This window comes from Microtus oregoni, unplaced genomic scaffold (genome assembly GCF_018167655.1).
Source record: "Microtus oregoni isolate MIOR12 unplaced genomic scaffold, Mior012 000021F_ref0000039, whole genome shotgun sequence".
Classification (NCBI taxonomy): Eukaryota; Metazoa; Chordata; class Mammalia; order Rodentia; family Cricetidae; genus Microtus; species Microtus oregoni.
In genome coordinates this window covers 26,076,930-26,098,348 of record NW_024543080.1, presented here as the reverse complement: position 1 = coordinate 26,098,348, position 21,419 = coordinate 26,076,930, and positions in this window count along the sequence as shown.

Here is a 21,419-nt window from a genome sequence, read left to right as displayed (position 1 = left end):
AAAATATGGAGGAGGGGAGAAGGAAGGGTAGGGCGGGAGGGAGGAGGAAATAAAGTAGGCAGGTAAAAGGGAAAAGCAACCAAACAAAAATAAAAGTATTGGAACAAAAATTCAGATGTTTGGCATCTACAAACAAGGGAAAGAGAAGCCTCTGGGTGCATGAAACCTGTCAGAACATTGATTTTGGATTTCCACACCCATACACACACACACACACACACACACACACACACTAATTTTAAAATGATAAAAGAAAATCTTAAAAAAACATACAACTCATTTCACACATTGAAATTCAGTCTAAAACTTAAGTCCATCATAAGTAATATTACAGAAAGGAAGACGTTGGGAGTTGCACACTTGTGGTGGGAGTAGCCCACTTCACTGTTTTGTTCACCTCTCATACAAAAGTAGAAAAATTTGGCTCCTGTTGATCTGCCAAATTAAGGAATCATATTTTTAAGATAAGAGGAACTATTTTTCATAAATCACAAATAACAACTGTTTTCATTGACAGAGACTAATTTTCTTAATTTGTGTCAAAATAAATAATATTCTTAAATTGTGTGGTAATGGCAGCAGTGGGAGAGAAAGTTAAAATGCACAGAGCATCAGTGTAGAATGAGAAGATATTTTTTGAGAGTTAGCACTTGGGGAAACAGGAGTCTCCAGAACATGAATTTTGCTACTTTTAGAAGCATGGATCAACATTCATTTGCTGAGCTTTGCCTATTGGAGTGGTTAATCCTAGAATACAAATTTTAAAATCATAAAAAGTGGAATAAAATAAATATCTAAATTCTAGGTGAGGTACCAACGACTTTATGACTTGCTTCATGAAGTTATGGTGCCTTGAAGTTTAATGATTGTAAGAGCATAAAAATGAAAGAAGATTTCTCACATGAATAAGTCAGAAGAATCAGAATTCACTAAAACGCTGCTTGTTTGGTCACATTTTATCCACAAGCATAGGTCAAAATCAATTTGAAATGCCGAGTGCACCATTTATTTTTTTTTACACTTATAAAACTTTTGAAGTAAAAACCATCTCATATTTGTGGCTAGTTTGCAGAAAAATGCTTGGGAAGCAGATAAAATTACAATCCTGCACACCTTCCTTGAAAAACGGAGTCCTCTGAAACACTTCCTGTTACCTGGAGAGCTAAAGGAAATTTCAGGGACAGTGGTACAGAACACTGTTGTGTAATCTGCACAGGCAGCGACGAATCTTTGCTAATAAATCTTTTCTTATGACTGTGTCAGTAACTTCTACTTCTACTAGTTGAATCATTTAGCCAGCTGAGACCTCATGTGTTTGCTGGTTTTGGCCTTCTCAGCAGGAGTGCAAGTAAAAATGACCATCTTTATAAAACCTCCTCCCTTCCTCCCCACTTCTCCTCATTGCTCCCCTTTTCTCTTCTCCTGCCACTCCACCAGCCTGCTTTCTCCCTTTTTTCCCCTTTTTGTCTATATAGTAATAAACTTGGGAAGCAATATTTTTTCTAAGATGGGATTTTAAACAGGTGAACAAGCAAAACATATAAGAAAGAAATTAAATACAAGATTTTACATGGTAGAAATTTAAGTGACTAAGATATTTTTATCCTATAAATTGCTTCAGTTCATATCAAATCTTCAGAATATATATAATTTATTCATTGTGGTCAATTTCATCATGTAATTCTTTGCATTCCTTTTCATACCTTTACCAGTTGTTCCCCAGTACCCCATGGTTTGTCAGAGAGATCCTCACAGCCTTTGTATCGTCTAACTTCTCTGCCTGATTCACTAGTGTATTTCATTCATTCATTTGCTGTAACTCACAAATCAGTAAACAATAACTTGGATAAAATAATCCTATCAATTTAGATATATACATTTTATATACTTCTGATACAGCCAATAACTGATAAACAGGTCACAGTTTTTGTTACTAATGTAAAACCTGAACCCAATAATCATGTAACCTAGATTATTTTTTCATTAAGAGGGTTTTTGCTTTGCCTGCATGTATGTTTGTGCACCACATGCAGAAACTGCCCACACAAGCCAAAAGACGATGGTGAATCCTTGGGTCTGGTCTATAGATAAATGTGAGTCATCGTGTTGGGGCTGGGAATTTTACCTGGTCCTCTGGAACCTATGCTCTTAACTACTGAGTCATCTCTCCAGGCCATCATAACCTGGCCCCTTTCTGTTGCCTAATTCTTTGGAATTTTGGTTTGTTCTCTCTCTCTCTCTCTCTCTCTCTCTCTCTCTCTCTCTCTCTCTCTCTGTCCCTCCCTCCCTACCTCCCTCCCTTCCTTCCTTTTTTTGTGTTTGTTTATTTTACAAATCCACAAACCTTGCAAATTTTGGTTTTCTATCAAACATCACAAATAAAATCTGAGGATCCATTACAGCTGTAGATACTTTCTTCTTTTAAGGAAAACTTGTATTTATTACCAGCTGAAGGTTAGCTTAGAATCATGAAGATGGAGACCAACATAACCTGGTCTTTATCCTTGTGGAGGTCACCACTTCTATGTCACCTTCTTTGTCTCTTCAATCTGTGGAAATATCTTTTCACTTCCTTGATCTATTCTACCTCTCGACTCCTCTCCTAGTTTTCTGATAGATCAGTGGTTCTCAACCTCCCTAATGCTGTGACCCTTTAATACAGTTCCTAATGCTGTGGCGACCCTAACCATAGAAGTATTTTTATTACCACTTTATATCTGTAATTTTACTATTATGAATTGCAATGTAAATATTTGTGTTTTATGATGGTTTTTGGTGACCCTTGTGAAAAGGTTGTTAGACTCCCAAAGGGATCACGATCCGTAGGTTGACAGTCACTGTTCCAGATCTTTCCAGCAGGTCAGGATATTTTCCTGATGTTTTAAATAGATATTCATCATGCTACATCCAGTTACCTCTTATTTTCAATTGATCACAGTCACTAACCAATATTGAGTCATTAGAATTCTTTCTTCATGGTCATGCATGCTTAATAAAATGTCTTCTTTAAAGTAGCATCTTCATATTAGCCCCGAATAGAAACTGAGTGTCTGACTATGAGACTCCAGATGAGATTGTGTTCTAGCTGGGAACAGTAATGAAGAGAGATCTCTTTGCCTAACCATGATGGATGATGATACAAACATGTTTCAAAACCTCTCTATATACTTCTCCTGCACTTCTACACCACATATTTTCATACTATAAGTCTTTCTGAAATATTTTCACTCATTGCTATTTCTGACACTTTATATTCTTCATTATGATAATTGCTATGCTTACCTCATTATCCTTTGCACTCTCCCGTAGTTGTTGAGCTCCAGGGGACTACATCATCTGGTTTCCCTAGCTTACTGTCCCCAGGTTGAAAGGATTTATGGAAGATTCTATGAGGTTGGAGGGGGACAGAGTGAGTGTTGGTACCCATTCTCAGGAAGTTCTCCAAGTCCTGATTTTCTAACATTTCTGATAAGTCTGCCTTCCCCCTGATTCTCTGAGGAGTAATGGTTTGGTCCTGCTGATATGGGATTGCTACATTCTTTGAAATTTTAGTGATCATTGCCTACTCCTTTATAAATATGCTTTTAAAAGACTTCTGTTTCATGTGGATACTTTAGTCAATGTGCTTATAAAACAAAAAAAATGAAATAAAAAGTATAGTATATGATATCACATATTAAAAATAACTAAATTCATGTGGTGCCAATAAAATGAATATGTATTCAAACATTTACTTGATCAGACAGTCTGATTTGTCCATATCTAATTCCAAAGCATATAGTTTATTTAGTATTTTCCAAGCCTTGTTGAAGGTATGGAGGAAAATAAAAATGCCATTTTAATGAAAATTATATGGTTGTGTTTAAAATAATGTTATATCCAAATATGGTTTTCAAGTATTTAATTGTTATTTAGAAAAGAATAAAGAAATAACTGTCATACTTCCTATTCCAGTGGCCACATTCTAATACGGTTATAGTAAATTTAAATTCAGAAAATTATCAGTCGTATTCTTATTCATTTTGCAAAGATTATTTACTACTAATAATTCATCTCATTAGAAGCCTAGGGTTTTTTTTTTTTTAATGAAAGGCAACCATTGTCCTTTGGGAAAACTGATTATTCTGTCTTTGTACCACAGTGTGTTTATCTACGAAAGCCAAAGACTAATTAGAATTTACTAATGAAGTTCTCCATATCTGTTGTAAAAAAAAACACCATACCTTAGCAACGCTGTGAATAGTGAGTCGGACCAGAGCTAACCTCAGCAACAACTGCTATTATTTCCTGACAAATGTGAGCCCATGCTCTTTCACTTCCTGCAACATTGACTAGTAACTAATGGATCCTGGTTCCAGCAAATAATTAGAGATGATGATAAAAAGGAAGCATAGCCTTGACTAACAACCTTACTGATAGCCATTGCTTCTCTAAGCTACAAATCCAAGTTCAACACTTAGGCTCCCCATACCTATACACAGTATTTAACATGTTATTGCCACTATGTCAATATCTATGTCACTGAGGAGGCACAATGATGTCTCCTTGTTTACTCTGCAATCTGGCCAGGTCTTCAACTGTCAGAATTCATCTTGATTTAGAGACTCTACTGCACATACTCATTGAAAGGAGTGGCTTCAGTCTGAGAAATCTCTCTCTAATTATTATGTAGTATTTCACATTCAAAGGCTACAATCCTGCACAATTTCAGGAGGCATCACAGTCTCTTAGTTCAAACTCTACTACAGAACTACAGTAATGAAAACAGCCTGTTATTGACATAAAAAAAAAAACAAGAGGACCAATGGAATTGAATCGAAGACCTGGATATCAATGCACACACCTATAAACATCTAATTTTCAACAAAGAAGCAAAAAAGTATAAGTTAAAAAAAGAAAGCACATTCAACAAATGGTGCTGGCATAACTGGATATCAACATGTAGAAAATGAAAATAGATCTATATCTATTGCCATGCAACAAAATTCAAGTCCAAATTATCAAAGACCTCAAAATAACACTGAAACTCATAGAAAGGAAAGTGCTAAGTACGCTTGAATGTATTGGCATGGGAGACCATTCCTAAATATAACCTCAGTAGCACAGACACTGAGAGAAACAATTAATAAATGGGACCTCCTGAAACTGAGAAGCTTCTGTAAAGCAAATGACATGGTTAACAAGACAAAACAGCAACCTACAGAATGGGAAAAGGACAAACTATTAATTGAAACTTTTTGAAATAACTAGGCTTTCTAATTAACAATGTAATTTGAACATCACAGTCACAAGAAGACTTAACATGATAATTTTATATTTGTAGAAATATATATTTAATTTGCATATTAATTTTTTATGATTTTATTTAATAAAAAGTGATATTTTCCTCTATAAAAGTAGTTTCATGAAAGTGTAAGGTAGAATATGCCTGCCAACTTCTTTCACACTAGGTTCAGGAATGCTTAGAAGGAAATAATAACTTTGAGTTAGTATTCACTATCTATGTTCATACTATGTATTTAACATTTACTTTGCATCTGACTTTGTGAAATCTGTTGGGTAATAGTACTTTATTTGTTTTCTAGCCTGTCAAAGAAAAATTTTTATTGTTTTTATTGAGTTGCATATTTTTCTCCATTTTCCTCCCTTCCTCCCCCATGCCATTCTACCCTCTCCCATGGTCCCTATGTTCCCAAATTACTCAGGAGATCTTTTTCTTCTTCCCTTGTAGATTAGATCCATGTACATTTCTCTTTGGTTCCTCTTTGTTGTCTAGGTTTGCTGGGGTTGTGAATTTTAGTCTGGTTTTTCTTTGTTTTGTCTAAAAGTCACTTATGAGTGAGTACTTATGATATTTGTCTTTCTGAGTCTGGGTTACCTCACTCAGTATGATGCTTTCTAGATCCAGCCATTTGCCCACAAATTTCAAGATGTCCTTAGTCTTACTCGGAATAAGTTATATGAAAATAATTTAATTTGATTTTCTCTATACCTTAGGAACATGGTTTTAAAAGGATTCAACTGGGAAAACAACCCTAAAACTATAGTGCAATTTCAATAATATATTTTCTACTATAAATTCTAGATAACATACACAAATCATATATATTTGGAAACCTATAAACATAATTTTGACTTTTTCAGCGTAAGAATCCACAGGAACATAACAGTACATATTATTGGAAACCATGTGATGTTTCAATGCAATATTTAAGTCCAGGTAAGCAGACTTCATTGCAGAATTTATCACCCCTTTAATTCAAAATCCTTTTTTGGGAGTTGGAGAGATGGCTCAATGATTAAGTATATTTGCTGTTCTTCCAGAGGACCTGGGCTTGGGTCCCAAGTACTCACATGATGGCTCATATATAAATGCATATTTGGGATCCAGCACTCACCTCTAGCATCCATGGTTACCATGTCTGCACCCAGAGCATTTGAATAGATGCATAAAAATCAGTCATACACATAAAATAAAAGTAAATCTTTAAAAATTCAAAATTAACTTTCTTCCTATGATGTTGCAATATGAAGTGAATTATAATTATTGATAGGATTCTATTGTACAAGGGAACACCAAGAGTGATGAATTACACATTTGTAATTTATCACTATCCACTAATCAGTCTTTCTTCATCTAACTTTCCTTTCATTATCCCTAGCACCTGGCAAACCTTTTATTGCATTATTCTAAATTTTAAATTATTTTATCTTCCTTCAAATGAATATTTTCCTCAAATTTTTATTAATTAACAAAATGTTCTATGTATTGGGGAACACCTACAAATTGTAGAGTTAGTTGGGGTAATTAAAATATTATTTGCTAACATATTTTTTAATTACTAGATACTTTTGAAAAAGTATTCGTTGATACTTTTGGAATATACCACATCCTACTGCTCACTGTGACTATAACAGAGTGCAATGGTTATTATTTTGTTATAGTAGAACATTTCTATAGTCTGACACTTATACCTTTTGTTCTTTTCTGGCCTTTCTTCACCTTTGTCCCATTTCCTACACCTAGCAATCACCTTCTTACTCTGTCTCTATGAGGTGACCTTTAAGATCCCCACGTAAGTGAGGTCATGGAGAGTGCTCTAATTTGTGGTGGCCTGGATGGGTTTTCTAAGTGAAATAAGTTAGGTTTACATATTGTATTTATTATCAGCTTTCTTGTGATATCATTAACTGGGTGCAGTTTTTAGTATTCTAAAGAGATGTCTTCCATTATTCCATGATTCTCTCTGCTTTTAAACTTATTCACTTTCCCCATCTTATTGGGAAATTACTAAAACTCCACAATCTGTTCTTTCTTTCTCAGGAGGAATTTTATGTTCACTTTTTAGTGTACCATTTCTTTGAAAGGTTAACTTATTTTTTTCCAGCAGTTATTATTTCTAATAGACGTTGATGATTTTGGTCACTTGCTTGTGTCTAATCTTACAAAAGCATCTTCTTTCTCAGAAGCAGGGACTTTCATTCAAACTTAGAAAGGAAAAGAAATCCATCTCTCTGGAAGCCCTTGACACTGAACTCTCAATGCTGAGACTGTGAAGCAGTTATTAGCCTGCTAGTTTCACTCAATTTAGAGTCTAACTGGCTTGCTGCTGATGGTGTCATGACCTCATCATCTCCCTCAATGTTTCTATCCAGTTCTTTTCTTCCAACAATAGTTTCTTATTTGCTGTTCTCTCTCTTTACCACAATCTTTTCATTCTTCAGAATTTACTCTCACCCATCCTCTCTTATCTCAGAAGATAGAAACAGGCCTTATCAGTTGGCATTCTCTAACAGATTTAGATTTCTCTTTAAACTCCCTATAGCTTCTTGATAGGAAACCTGGGGCAGAAGTTTGTTAAATGACTAAGTAGTCAGAAGGCTAAGTGGACAGCCACAACTGTACAGAGAATAAGCCAAGGTTCTGTTCTAGCATATCCAATTGACATAAATGGCAATGCGACTTTGACAAATATTAAAAGTCTAAAATGGAAAGCAATAGCCTGGAAAAGAATCCAGCAATAAAAATGCCTAACCCTCTCTTATTACCCTGTTTTTCCTCACTGTGATTGAGTCCCTTTCTCAAGTTATGCTAAGCACTAATTTTACTCTTTAATAATTCTTTTCTATGTGTTTTGTCCTAGTGGCCGACAATCTCATATCATACTCACAAATGTACAAACTCATGTACATACAAACATGTGTATACATGATTATTATATCTTTCCAATTTTTCAAACGTTTGGTACTTTTCCTCTTAGTCCATATTATGTATCTTTACATGATGAAACAAGCTACCAGTCACAAATGTTAAAACAAACAAACAGACTCAACAGAACCTGTATTTGGAATTCTCCATCACACCAGCTCTGGCCAACATGCAAAAGCTTGCATTGCTGAAATGTTGATATTTAGTATATATTGAGGACTTGCTAGGTATAAGGAATGCTGTTGTTCCTCAGAATCAAATGGAAACATGATTGTAGTTCATGTGACTATTTCTGATAATTAGTGGCTAACTCTGAACTGCATCTCCAGTGTCTCAGAGATTTCCCATATGAGCACTGTCTCCTAACAAGAAAAACCAGAAACCCGTGTTTCCAATCTCTCTTCCAAATTGAGTATGGATTATCTGATTATTCTCTACCTTAGAAATCCAAAGAGGGACAAAGGCAAATGCAAGCACAGATATTCTTTTACTTTCTCACAGAGGTCTCATTCTCAAAGAAGCAAAAGCAGAAGTTCTGATACCCAGTGTCCTGCCTCAGCGGTGTAAACCACAGTGTGTGTGCCAAGTAGCAGAGCTATGCAGTTCTCACCAGAACTGCTCTGAAGTGTAGACAGGGATTTGTGTGCTGCTTCCTGTCAGTCCATCAGGTTTTCTGCTTGTCTTGACTGGGGAGACTGTATAGCTTATGAAATTGTGCTCTGTCTGGTACCTAGCTCCAGAACTACATTGAAGAGAACACAGATATTACAGGGAGGCTATCCCAGTATGCTAGACCATGCTTGCTGCTTACATTTTATATCAAATTTCTCAACCTGATACCAACACTAAATTCTTTTTAAATTAATTTATTTATTTAAAATTTCCACCTCCCCCCATCCTCACATTTCCCTCCCCTTCCACCTCCCCCTTGCTCTCCAGTCCTAAAAGAAGTCAGGGTGCCCTGCCTTGTAAGAAGTCCAAGGCCACCCCCTCCATCCAGGTCTAGGAAGGTGAGCATTCAAACAGACTAGGCTCCCACAAACCCAGTCCATGCAGCAGAATCAGAATCCAGTGTCATTATCATTGGCTTCCCAATCCGCCCTCATTGTCAGCCACATTCAGAGAGTCTGGTTTGATCACATGCTCATTCAGACCAACACTAAATTCTTACCACTTGTCTGAATATAAAAAGACTGGAAAAGTCACTTTTTGAAAACATTTTATACAAATGAGACTGTGCATACATATATGTGTGCTTGCATATGTGTGTATTCATGTGTGTGCTAGTGTATGCATGTGGGTGCATGCATACATATGCATATATGTATGTATGCATGCATATGTAAATACATGTCTGCAGATCCAGGAAGCAGTGGTTTAAAGGGAATGGAGCTAAATGTTACAGGGATTGAAGAATCATATGTTGCCATCAACCAGAAACTACGGATAGTGGCTTCAAACTAATAGCCACAATAAAAATCTTTGTATAATTACATATACATTTTATCTATAGAAGAGAATGACATAAGAAAATATACTGTCTCACCTAAAATATGTATTTATAATAATCTGTTCTATTCCTGCAGAAAAATTAATTTTCTAAAAAAATCTATATTTGCTTCTGTGTATGTGTCAGAGCCCATGGGAGTATACAGCTGGTAACAACTAGAGTTCACAGGTCAACCTACCAGATGAATGATTATCTGTTGGGGATTCCCACTAGCCACAGCTTAGATTACTAGCTTTAGATAACTGTTTTTCTGTCTGTAATTTTTCTCAAGAGTCACTTAATTCTTGAAGTATATCTTTGGATGTTTTCCCACTGATTGTGTGTTTATCTCATAAAAAATATTCCATAGTACCAGGCACACATGTATCTGTAGATGGCAAGGAAGATGACTTGTCATTAATCTGTATAGTTTAGATATATAGAATATATACTGGAACACACTTCATAACTAGGTCTATTGTTTCATGAGGCTGTAAGACACTAAAAGCCTGCTTTGTTCCCTTTACTCAGACTAACACTTTCTTGTGTTATATATTTTTATAATAATTTCTACTCAGTAACAAAAACTGCACACAATTAGCCAATTTTTGTGCTCGAGCAAGTTCAAACTAGACTAAAGGTTGTTTTTTTGTTTGTTTGTATTTTGTAAATGAATCTTAAGTTAAAAACTTTACAGTTATGCACATAGTCAGAGTCACAGGTGTCTAACCAAGGTTACTAACACAAAGCAGCCAAAAATCATGGCTATTCCTCACTTACCAAGTGTAGCAGATGATGTGGGATTCCCCCTTTTTGCTATGAATATGTTTTATTACTATTGGTTATTAAGGAAGCTGTTTTGAGCAATGGCTTAGCAGAGCAAAACCAGGTGAGAAATCTGAACAGACATATATAGAGAGAGTAGGCAGAGTCAAGGAGATGTCATGTAGCTGCTTAAAGAGACATGACGGAACTTTACCTGGTAAGCAGCAGTCTTTTGGTAAAACAGAGATTGATAGAGACGAATTAATTTAAGATGTAAGAGTTCATTAATGAAACTCCTAAGCTAATAAGCCAATCAGTGTTTTAATGAATAGTTTCTGTGTGCTTATTTTGGATCTGGGTGGCATGGAAATGAACAAGCAGTCTCCGACTACAAAAAGTTGATAATTGACCTCACAGCTTGTCTCATCAGGATCTGTGCCCCATCCTCTTGTCACAATCTTACTCCTAAAACCTTGAAACTTTATGTTGCCATGGTAAAGGACTCTGTCCTTATCTTTCCCTAAAGGGATGTGCCTTTGACCCATGAGCTGTAACTCTTGTGCTTTTTTAAATTATTGTTTCAGCCTTTTGTTAAAAAAGAAAAATAAAATAAGTGAATTTAGGCTAAAGAACAAAGAAGCAAAGAGAATTGAAACAAAGGAAAACCTGAAGTTACAGAGGTAAAATTAGAGCCAGCAGAACAAAGAACATGACTGGAACAGAACTTGTGTGAGTTCATTCTGTAACTCCTCAGATAAGAAAGTTTCTAAGTTCCTTTGCTAAGCTAGATCGTCTGACTGGCAACCTGGGAGATCGTTTTGTGAGCTGGACTCACAAGCTATCGACATGTATGTACCTCATAAATGTCTTTGTTAACCTCATTGTTTTACTTACTGATGAATCAATATGTGGGAAATTGTCAATAAACCTAATATGAGACCCAGTCTAACAATGAGTTCATTGTTCAGTAGCAATGAACTAATGTAACTCTCCTAAGTCCTATTCTTTTTCTCAGGATATTGCAGGTACCATTAGCTCACAAATCGGTTAGGTTAGGGAAGTTAAAGAATTTCACCACCAAAACAGGGATAGGTAACTATTCAGGCAAACCTCAGTTGAACTATTTTGACTTCTTTTTTATAAATTGACATTTTAGAATGCTTAGGAACAGACTTCTGAAAGAAAAGGAGAGGTAAGATTTGGTAGACTGAGTCATTAAACAGTGATTCAGGCCCAGTAAAGTGTCAGTCAATTGTGCGTGTATCTTGACTGAAGCCAAGATTTAGTGGGTTATCTGCCAATACTGTGGTTTTCTGGGCTATCTCAGTCACGTTAAACTAATTGCATTTTCTATTTTCCCTTGTCAGTCACTGGTGTGGGTTCCAGTGGCGGAGTATTTTCCTTGATAGAGCTGCTATCTCAGGCTAATGCAAACCCAGTAGTGAACAAAGCTATTCATATGACTTTTCCTAGGGCTACAAATAATTCATGGAATTATTTGTACAACCAAAGGATTCCATTCACTTCTATCTGGATGAACCAGTTGGCAGTGTTAATGTTACTTACAGGAACATGGGTAACTTGAGGGCCGCTGTACTTAGAAAGGAAAAATCTTTCTCCCCAGCCAATGCCCCTGTCTACATATCCTAGGAGTATGACTGCCAGCAAGCATTAAATACCGATAACTTTGCAGACAGGGGTAGATAAGAGGAGCTTATGAATCTTTTCTATTAATAATTATTAACAGTCTGTAAAAATGTGGAGAAAGAAATGATTTTGTGAGCCCCTCACACCACCGTAGACTAACTGCTCCATCTTGGGCAGTTATCATTCAGGTAGTTAGAGCTGATGATAATTTTAGGGCACAATAATCATGTAACGCTCAGTGCTCAGCAATCTATGATATTCCTCCCCTTCCTCTGGCTCTTATAATCTTTCCAGCCTCTCTTGCATGATGTTCTTTGAAAATTAGCATGGGCGGGATGGCTGGCATATTTAGGACTTAAAATTCATTAGTCTAATATTATCTATGCTTTGGTTAAGGTGGGTTTAAGTCTAGAGAGACTATTCCTAAGCAAGCATTAACTACCTATAAATCTAGAAGGGGACAAGACCTCATTTATCCCTCTCACCTATTAAGTATTAATCTTCTATAAATCCCTGGGAACTGGCATGGCCTGCAGAGCTCCCTTCGCCATCATTATGGAAAATTAATGAACCTAATCTTGTCAGACCTCTTTCAGGTAATCTAAGCTGTTAATAGTATTATACAAGAAGGTGTACACCAAAGAAGTTTGCATGCTCATATTTCTTTGAAATACTTAAGGAACATCATTTTTAAAAATCTTAAAATCTAGTTTTAAAGGGGAATATTATATGATAATATTGACAATTCACTTATGAATGGAATTTTCTAAAGCAGGGACTTGAAATGAGTGAGCATGAAGGAAATCTTTGTGAATTCTAGAGAAAGCAAGAGTCAGAGAGAAGGAGAAACTTGCCTGGCTAAGGTTAAATGGAATTATGCTCTGTCATAGTTATGGGAAAATTATTATTTACATGAGTATGTTTTTGTTCTCTATTTTCTGTGTATGGAATATAATATAATATAATATATAATTATATATTATATAATTATATTATATATATAAGCAATTCACATATCAAACTTTTACAACTTAATTTTTGTTTTAAAAGTATAATTATTTCTTCAGTGACAAATAATCTAAGAATATCTATATCTCACTACTTTGATTTTATTACATACCTATGTAAATGTTTATAGATATATGAGTATACATAATTTTCTTAAAGAAAACTTAATTACATACATATGTAACAACTTAAGAGAAGATTATTACTTTCCTAGTCTAATTACAAAATAGTTCATTAATTCTTTACCTTATTAAATTTATAGAAAGATAATCATATAAATATTATATCAAAAATCAAATTATATATATCCCAAGGATATATATATATATATATATATATATATATATATATATTTGATAAAGTATTGTGTTCATGAATTACTTTGGCACCTCAATCACAGTCTTCCTTAAACAATGATTTTAATATCTCCCTTGCATCTTTATAGACAAAACAATCTTATATAGCACACGACAGGGATGAAAATACAGCAACATAAAGTGATATTTATTTCCTAATGGTCACAAGTTAACATGATACATTCTGTCAGCTGTTACTCTATATCACAGTCAGGGGTTCCCTCTGGTTAAGCTGTAAAACTGAACTTTCACTGACCATCAATAAAAGTTGAGTTCCTTCTGATCAAAACCAGATATCTCAAAATAAAATTTTATAATTCCATTTTGAGGTAAAAGTATAATTTTAAATACACCAACTTTACTATGTTATCGACAACTGTAAAGATAACATCCAGGACTCATTTTGATATTATTAAGGGTTCTTTTAATGTTTTTGTTGGGAATGTTAAGATAAATTCACAAAGAATGGCATATACGTATTTATATGTAGAAGTCATTCAGTAATGCTAGGACCAATCTGTATTCTTCCAGGGAGCTGCTTGACATGATTCAGATGCCTGGCATGCTTCATCTGAGAGGCAGATAGCTGTTGTAACTTCTGTTTTCTTAATCTGAGCTCTGCAACTTGTTGTAAGGAACCAATTTTCTTTCTGTTGTTATCATGATTGTTTAATTCAAAAAACTAATTTTGTGGTTAGAGCCTAAGGTGATATTGAATAAACTAATTTTTGGAATATCACATCATTTTCATTATATAAACTTTAAAACTGTCTTCTAGTAAGAGTTCATGAGTATAGTTTTTTGTCACTTCGGTTAATATAATACTTTTCTTCTCAACATAGTAGAAGAAATGATTTAAATTGTTCTTGAGTTTGAGGAAAGTCTACATGGAAGAGCAGTCTCAAGAGTTAGTAACTGAATGACGAGGAACATTTTCCAGGAAAAAACAGATAAAGAAATCTATGCAGTTATTTCACAGAATGAGTTTGTTTCTGTCATCTATTGCAAGAAAGACAGTTAGGATTCTTCCTTAAGTATAAGGTATATTTTAACTGTGGCTAACAAACGCAGAAATTTACATACATAAAATGAGTATGATCACTTTCTTTGAATTGCACATACTATCAAGGTAATTTTAAAGCTATGTATAGAAAACACAAGGAGTATTGGCACAGAAGATGAACGACAGAGAAATAAGCAGTCATTTTTAGGTACTAGAAGTGTAATGGGATCAGAATGATCTACTAAGAACAGGTTTGTAAGTGACCAAAATATATCATGTAAAAATATGCCTCTTCAACATAGTGACTATTTTGAGCCATAAACTTAAGAAACAGTAGGTATAGGAAAAACTTCATAAAATAAGAAATGTTTATACTGATAAATAAAATATCCAATTGTAAAGGTTTTGTCTTCAATACCATCAAGAAAAGGAAGATATTACACGACCTATAAACAAAAGGGAGGTTATATTCTTTATCCTATAACACCAATCTCACTCTTGCCTAAGTGCTATTTACGGCATTCAAGTCTTCACAGAGTTGTTCTCCACACTTTCCTTTTTTGTTTCCTTTTTTTAAAATTTATTTATTTATTAAAGATTTCTGTTTCTTCCCTGCCACTGCCTCCCATTTCCCTTCCCCTCCCCCAATCAAGTCCCCCTCCCTCGTCAGCCCAAAGAGCAATCAGGGTTCCCTGCCCTGTGGGAAATCCAAGGACCACCCACCTCCATCCAGGTCTAGTAAGGTGAGCATCCAAACTGCCTAGGCTCCCACAAAGCCAGTACGTGCAGTAGGATCAAAACTTAAGTGATTCCATGTAAACATTAAGTTGTTTTCTGAAAACTACATTAGAAAATCAGTCATTCTGTATTCATCACTTTATTTTTTTTAATTCCTCTTGTTAATGTATCTATTTTTAAAGGAATTTTTAGAATCTATTAAGATAGTGTCCATGTAAAACACAACTCTGACTTCAAAGTGCATAAGAGATAATTTGAGCCAAATGTGTCTAACTGTGACCTTGGATCAAAAAGCCAGGTTTTCCTGAGTGACATCTCAGAAAGTGGAAATTACTGTAGGAACTTTTATAATTGCAGAATAAAAGAAAAACACAAATAATTATTTTATTAAACACTTGGATGGTGTATTAGTTACTTTGTTAATACTCTGATAAAGTGGCACTCTGTTCTGTATGTTGTGAATACCATTGGTTAATAAAGGACTGTCTTGGGCCTGTGCAGGCAAAATAGAGGTAGGCAGGGAAAACTAAACTGAATGCTGGGAGAAAGGAGGCAGAGTCTGAGAGAAGCCATGTAGCTCTGCCAGAGAAAGTCACCAGAACTTTACCTGGTAAGCTACAGCCACATGGTGATACACAGAGTAATGGAGATGGGTTAATTTAAGAAACTCAAGTCCAAATAGATCAAAGATCTCAACATAAAGCCAGCCATACTAAACCTCATAGAAGAGACAGTGGAAAGTACACTTGAACACTTTGGGCACAGGAGACCACTTCCTAAATATAACCCCAGTAGCACAGACACTGAGAGAAACAATTAATAAATAGGACCTCCTGAAACTAAAAAGCTTCTGTAAAGCAAAGGACATGGTCAATGACAGACTACAGAATGGGAAAAAAATCTTTACTAACCCCACATCAGACAGAGGTCTGATTTCCAAAATATACAAAGAACTCAAGAAATTGGTCATCCGAAGAACAAATAATCCAATAAAATAATGGAGTACAGACCTAAACAGAGAACTCTCAACAGAGGAATCTAAAATGGCTGAAAGACATTTAAGGAAATGCTCAACATCCTTAGTCATCAGAGAAATGTAAATCAAAACAAGTCTGAGATTCCATATTACACCTGTAAAAATGGCCAAGATCAAAAACATTGATAACAACTTATACTGGAGAGGTTGAGGGGTAAAGGGACACTTCTGCATTTCTGGTGGGAGTGCAAGCTGGTACAGTCCCTTTGGATGTCAGTGTGGCGATTTCTCAGAACATTAGGAAACGACCTTTCTCAAGGCCCAGTAATAGCATTTTTGGATGTATATCCAAAGGAAGCTCGATCATGCCACAAAGACATGTGCTCAACTATGTTCATAGCAGTAATGTTTGTCATTGCCTGAACCTGGAAACAACCTAAATGCCCCTCAACCCAAGAATGGATAAGAAAAGTGTGGTACATTTACACAATGGAGTACTATGCAGCAGAAAATAAATGACATCTTGAATTTTGCAGGCAAATGAATTGAGCTAGAAAACATCATTTTGAGTCAGCTAACCCAGACCTAAGAAGACAATTATCACATGTACTCACTTATAAGTGGTTTTTAAACATACAGGAAAGAAAACCAGCCCACAGATCACAATCCCAGAGAACCTAGACAACAACAGGGACCCTAGGAGACACATACATAGATCTAATCTACGTGGGAAGTGGATAAAGACAAGATCTCCTAAGTAAATTGGGAGCATGGAGACCTTGGGAGAGGGTTGAAGGGGAGGGGAGAGATGGGGAAGGGAGCAGTGAAAAATGTAGAGCTCAATAAAAATCAATAAAACATAAGATTTGAGTTAGCTAGAAATACCCTTAAGCTATTGGCCAAACAATATTGCAAATAATATGGTTTCTGTGTGGTTATTTCGGGGCTGTGCAGCCAGATATACACGAGCAGCCTCTTACAACACACCATGACTGAAGAAACTCACAAAAAGAAAAGTTTATTTGGGTTCTTGAGAGATAAAGGTCCATCATAGCAGGGACGTATGATAACCAAAGGCAGCCATGGTGAGAGGTACAATAGAAGGGAAACTTAGAGCTCACATCTTCAAACTCAAAATGAAATCAGATCAAATTGAGTGAAGATTTTTACACTTGAAGCCTCCCTCCTTTGACATATTTTTTAGCAAAGCTATGCCCCTTAAACCTTACAAAACAGCATTACCAAATGCAAACCAATGCCTTAGCCTAGGGAGTACATTGCTCATTCAAACTATCACAACAGGTAGTGAGGCTGTAGCAAAGACAAGGAGCATAAGCTCTGTGTTTGAAAAAATTATCTCAAGACAATCAATCATAGCTCTGAGGTTGGTGAAGGCCCATAGTCTGCTATAAGCACATTTCAAAGGTTCTACTTGAAAAATTAAAGGGATGTAAGTTCAAATACAAAGGTGAATAAAAAACACTTTGATAGAGAATGAAGGAACAAAATAATGTTGACTCTGCATCTGTAAACTGTCACCTTCCACAATTACACAGTTCTAAGCAATTAATCTGTAGAATAAAAAAATGCCTGTTGGTTTTTCATGGAATATTAGTTTATGATAGACAGAAATATATTTTTATTGTACTATAACAGTTAATAAATATGATGCATTGATTTGATTTTTCATACTGCTTCATATGTATCTCCTAGAAGCCCCAAATTAACATGTCAAACTTATGAACAATCTGAGACCAAGAAATGGAACCAACTAGTCACTACTAATACATGAAACTATAAATTTTTTTAGGGAAATGAATAAAGTATTGGGGAAAATTGAAGATGTACTCACAGATTTTAGTTAAATGCTGTGGTAAGAATATTGTTTGAGAAAAATGTTCAGTTGAAGCTTTCATTCAACCCCTTGGCATCCATATACTCAAAAAGAGTCTGGAATATTTGGATGGAAGTTTCACCCCAGACCATGCCATCCATATATCCAAAGAGTCTGGAAGGTTCGGGTGGAAGATCCATCCCTAGATCCCTTCGCTGCAGACTCCACCCCTGAGAAAGCTTCCAAAATGATGACCCCAGAGATGCTCGTGTTTTTTTTCAGTCTTCTTTCATGTCTTTCTCTGGGCCTGGAAAGTCATCCAGAAGTATTTGTATCAATTAAACCTGGAGTTTGTCTCATTCAGTATGACTTGGTCTCATTTGGATTATTGTGTCAGGGTGTAGAAACTTTCCAAAAAACATTACATAATTTGAAACAAAATAGTAATGGAAAAAAATGGGTTCAGTTCTTAAGCTGATTGGTTTCTCTGTAAAATAAGAGGAGCACTAATTAGGAACATTTTCTTTAACTCTGTGATTTAAATGGACATGAAATATTGTACAAAGGGAACCATCAGACCCAAGGGCAGACCAGTTGAAACCATCATTACCATGATAAAGATCAAAAGCAAATACTACCTACCAAAACAGTCCTCAGTGGGTGAAAAGTAAAAAAAGGTTTTAAGAAAAATATTATTTTTCATAATCATTGTCTGGGCATTATCCTCTGAACAACAGAGTGTAGGAAGATGCATGAAACACTAACAAACTGACTGCTGGAAACTGGGACATCTTGCAGCTAGAGAGAGAGCATCATATCACAAGGGAATGAGTAAGGTAGGGCTGGAAGAACTTTCTGGCAAACATATTATTGACTGTCACCTCACTACCTTAGATTTAATTATCTGATTGGTGTTTGGCTAGAAAATTATCTCAATACAATGTTAGAAATTAACTACTATATAAAAAAATTTAATATTCTTACCACTTAAAATGAAGTTAGTAAGAAGTCTTTAATCTAATTTGTTTATAAACTATTGGTTAAAATATTTTGGCTGTCAAGGAACTACAAAAAACACTAAATTGTTTAATGATCTTCATTCCAGATGGTAATTTTGAGAATTCTAATATGTTCCTAATTTCTAGATAATTAATTTTTATGACATTCACCAATTGTAAATTCTATTTCTTTCATTTTTATAGTTGTATAGCATTCTGGCAGCATCTGATCAATCACAGTTTTATGCTTCAAGAAAAACAGCAATATATATCTGAATAATTTATTGAGACATATATCTTAATCTTCTAGTTACATGATGTGAAATACTTTCAGAATGAATGTATAAATAAATTAATAGCTGTGGTAGAAATATTTTTTCTGAGCCACATATCTAGATGCTATTTGGATTATATATGAATGAATTGGGGCTGAAACATTAACACTTCAAATGACTTTTTGATATCCATTTGCTACAGAATTTGGTGCTTTTTTGATATTTGTGAAACAATGACAAATTCAGTAATCAGCTAGACATTGTGAAACAATTTAATATTACTTATTTGTGAAAAATCTTCTGAACTTCAGAATTTATTTAATACAATTATCAGAACTATTTTGAAATTCTCCTTTTTCCCCCTTTCATTAAGATGTGTTTTAGCCATATCTTGGAATTGATTGATCCATATTATAGCACAATAATGGAGTCATTAAAATGTGCTTAGCGGTTTTTAACATAATGGTAGTGTGTAAAATCTGTCTAAAACATGGTCAAGCTTTTCTATTCATTCTGTAAATTGGATACCTTAACAGCAGACATTTTCCATAGCTCACAGTGGTGCATAATCTTCCAGATATGGCAGTTAAATGCACATTGCATGGTATTTTTCTTCACTCATATCGAGATGATATGGCACAAATATTTGTTTTACTAATAGGGATATAATTACTTAGGTGACTTACACTAATATCATAAGGGATAGGGTAAATGCACACGAATTAGTCTAACTTTGAACCTACAGTTCTTGGCAATGCATTTAAACTGTCTTGCATTTTGAAAGAATGTATATGGACATAAAGACATAAAACCTCACATTTATCTTTTGGGAAATACTGATAAATTGGACAAAAAAGGTTAAAATCCCATGTGCAAAGAAAATAATTGTATATTCTAGCCTGTGGAAGAAAAAGTATACACATAAAAACAATTAATTGCACACAACTGTCGCCTCAGATGATAAGCAGCTGTTTCTCTGGAATATTTCCATCCCAACCAAGAAAAGCTAAGGGTGCTAACACACAGGGTGTTTCTGATGTGAATCCTTGAATTGCAGCTAAGAGGAGAAGGGAAATATTCAGCTAAAGTATATTTTAACTGTTTACATAACAGAAAAATAAGCTTCAAGTCGTTTGTTTAATTACTGGAAAATTGGTGTTTATTTTATGACAGCTAACATTATCTAAATTAATTCAAATCCCAGAGAATTCAACTGCATTTCTCTAAAACTGCTTACAAATCAAAATGCAGAAATGAACACATACAGTGAGTGATATGCTGGCTATTGAAACAGGGATTACCACAAAACAAACAATGCACTGTCATATTCTAGCATAATTTGAAAACGTTTATTCTAGTGAGAACAGATATATGATGATAAAAATTATTATTAAATATATTAGCATTTCTCATGAAATCATAGTAAGCATTGTTTACTTCATTACAAGCAAATTAATATGTACTTACAATCATAAGTATTAATTACATGTTATAATAGACACAATGGTACATATATCTTAGAAAACTGAAGGAATTAAACAAGCTTTCACTATGGAGAGGCTCTGAATGTCTCATTAAACTTCAAGGTGAACTTCAGTTGGAATACAGACTATTCCCTATAAATTTTCATGGTCATTACTGAAACCCATAATGGTGTGTGTTTAGTGACAACACAGTGTGTGTTAGGAGGATAATGCGTTTAGTCATTCATCCAAAGCATATTAAAACCTTGTCCCTTTCATTGTCTTAAGCATGCAATAATTTATTTTTTCTAAATTATTCCATTTGTTTTTAATCAAAGGACATTACAAGGTTACTATATAAATTCAAGACAGCATTGATTAAGAATAATTTCATTACCGGTCACAGACTTTTCTTTCATGAGACTGTGTGAAGAATATGACTTCCTATTTTAATAGTGAACACCCTGCTTTTATAAGGTCACACTTTTTTCTTATAAGAAACCATGGACAGCACTATTAGATTTCCTGGGTTACTAAGTAAAACAAGAATGGGAAGCAGAATTGGACATGTGAAGTACTGACGAACAACATGAGAGATGCGAGGGAGAAATTTGAGATATGGACACCATCATTTTTATTGTATTCATGTGAAAAATTC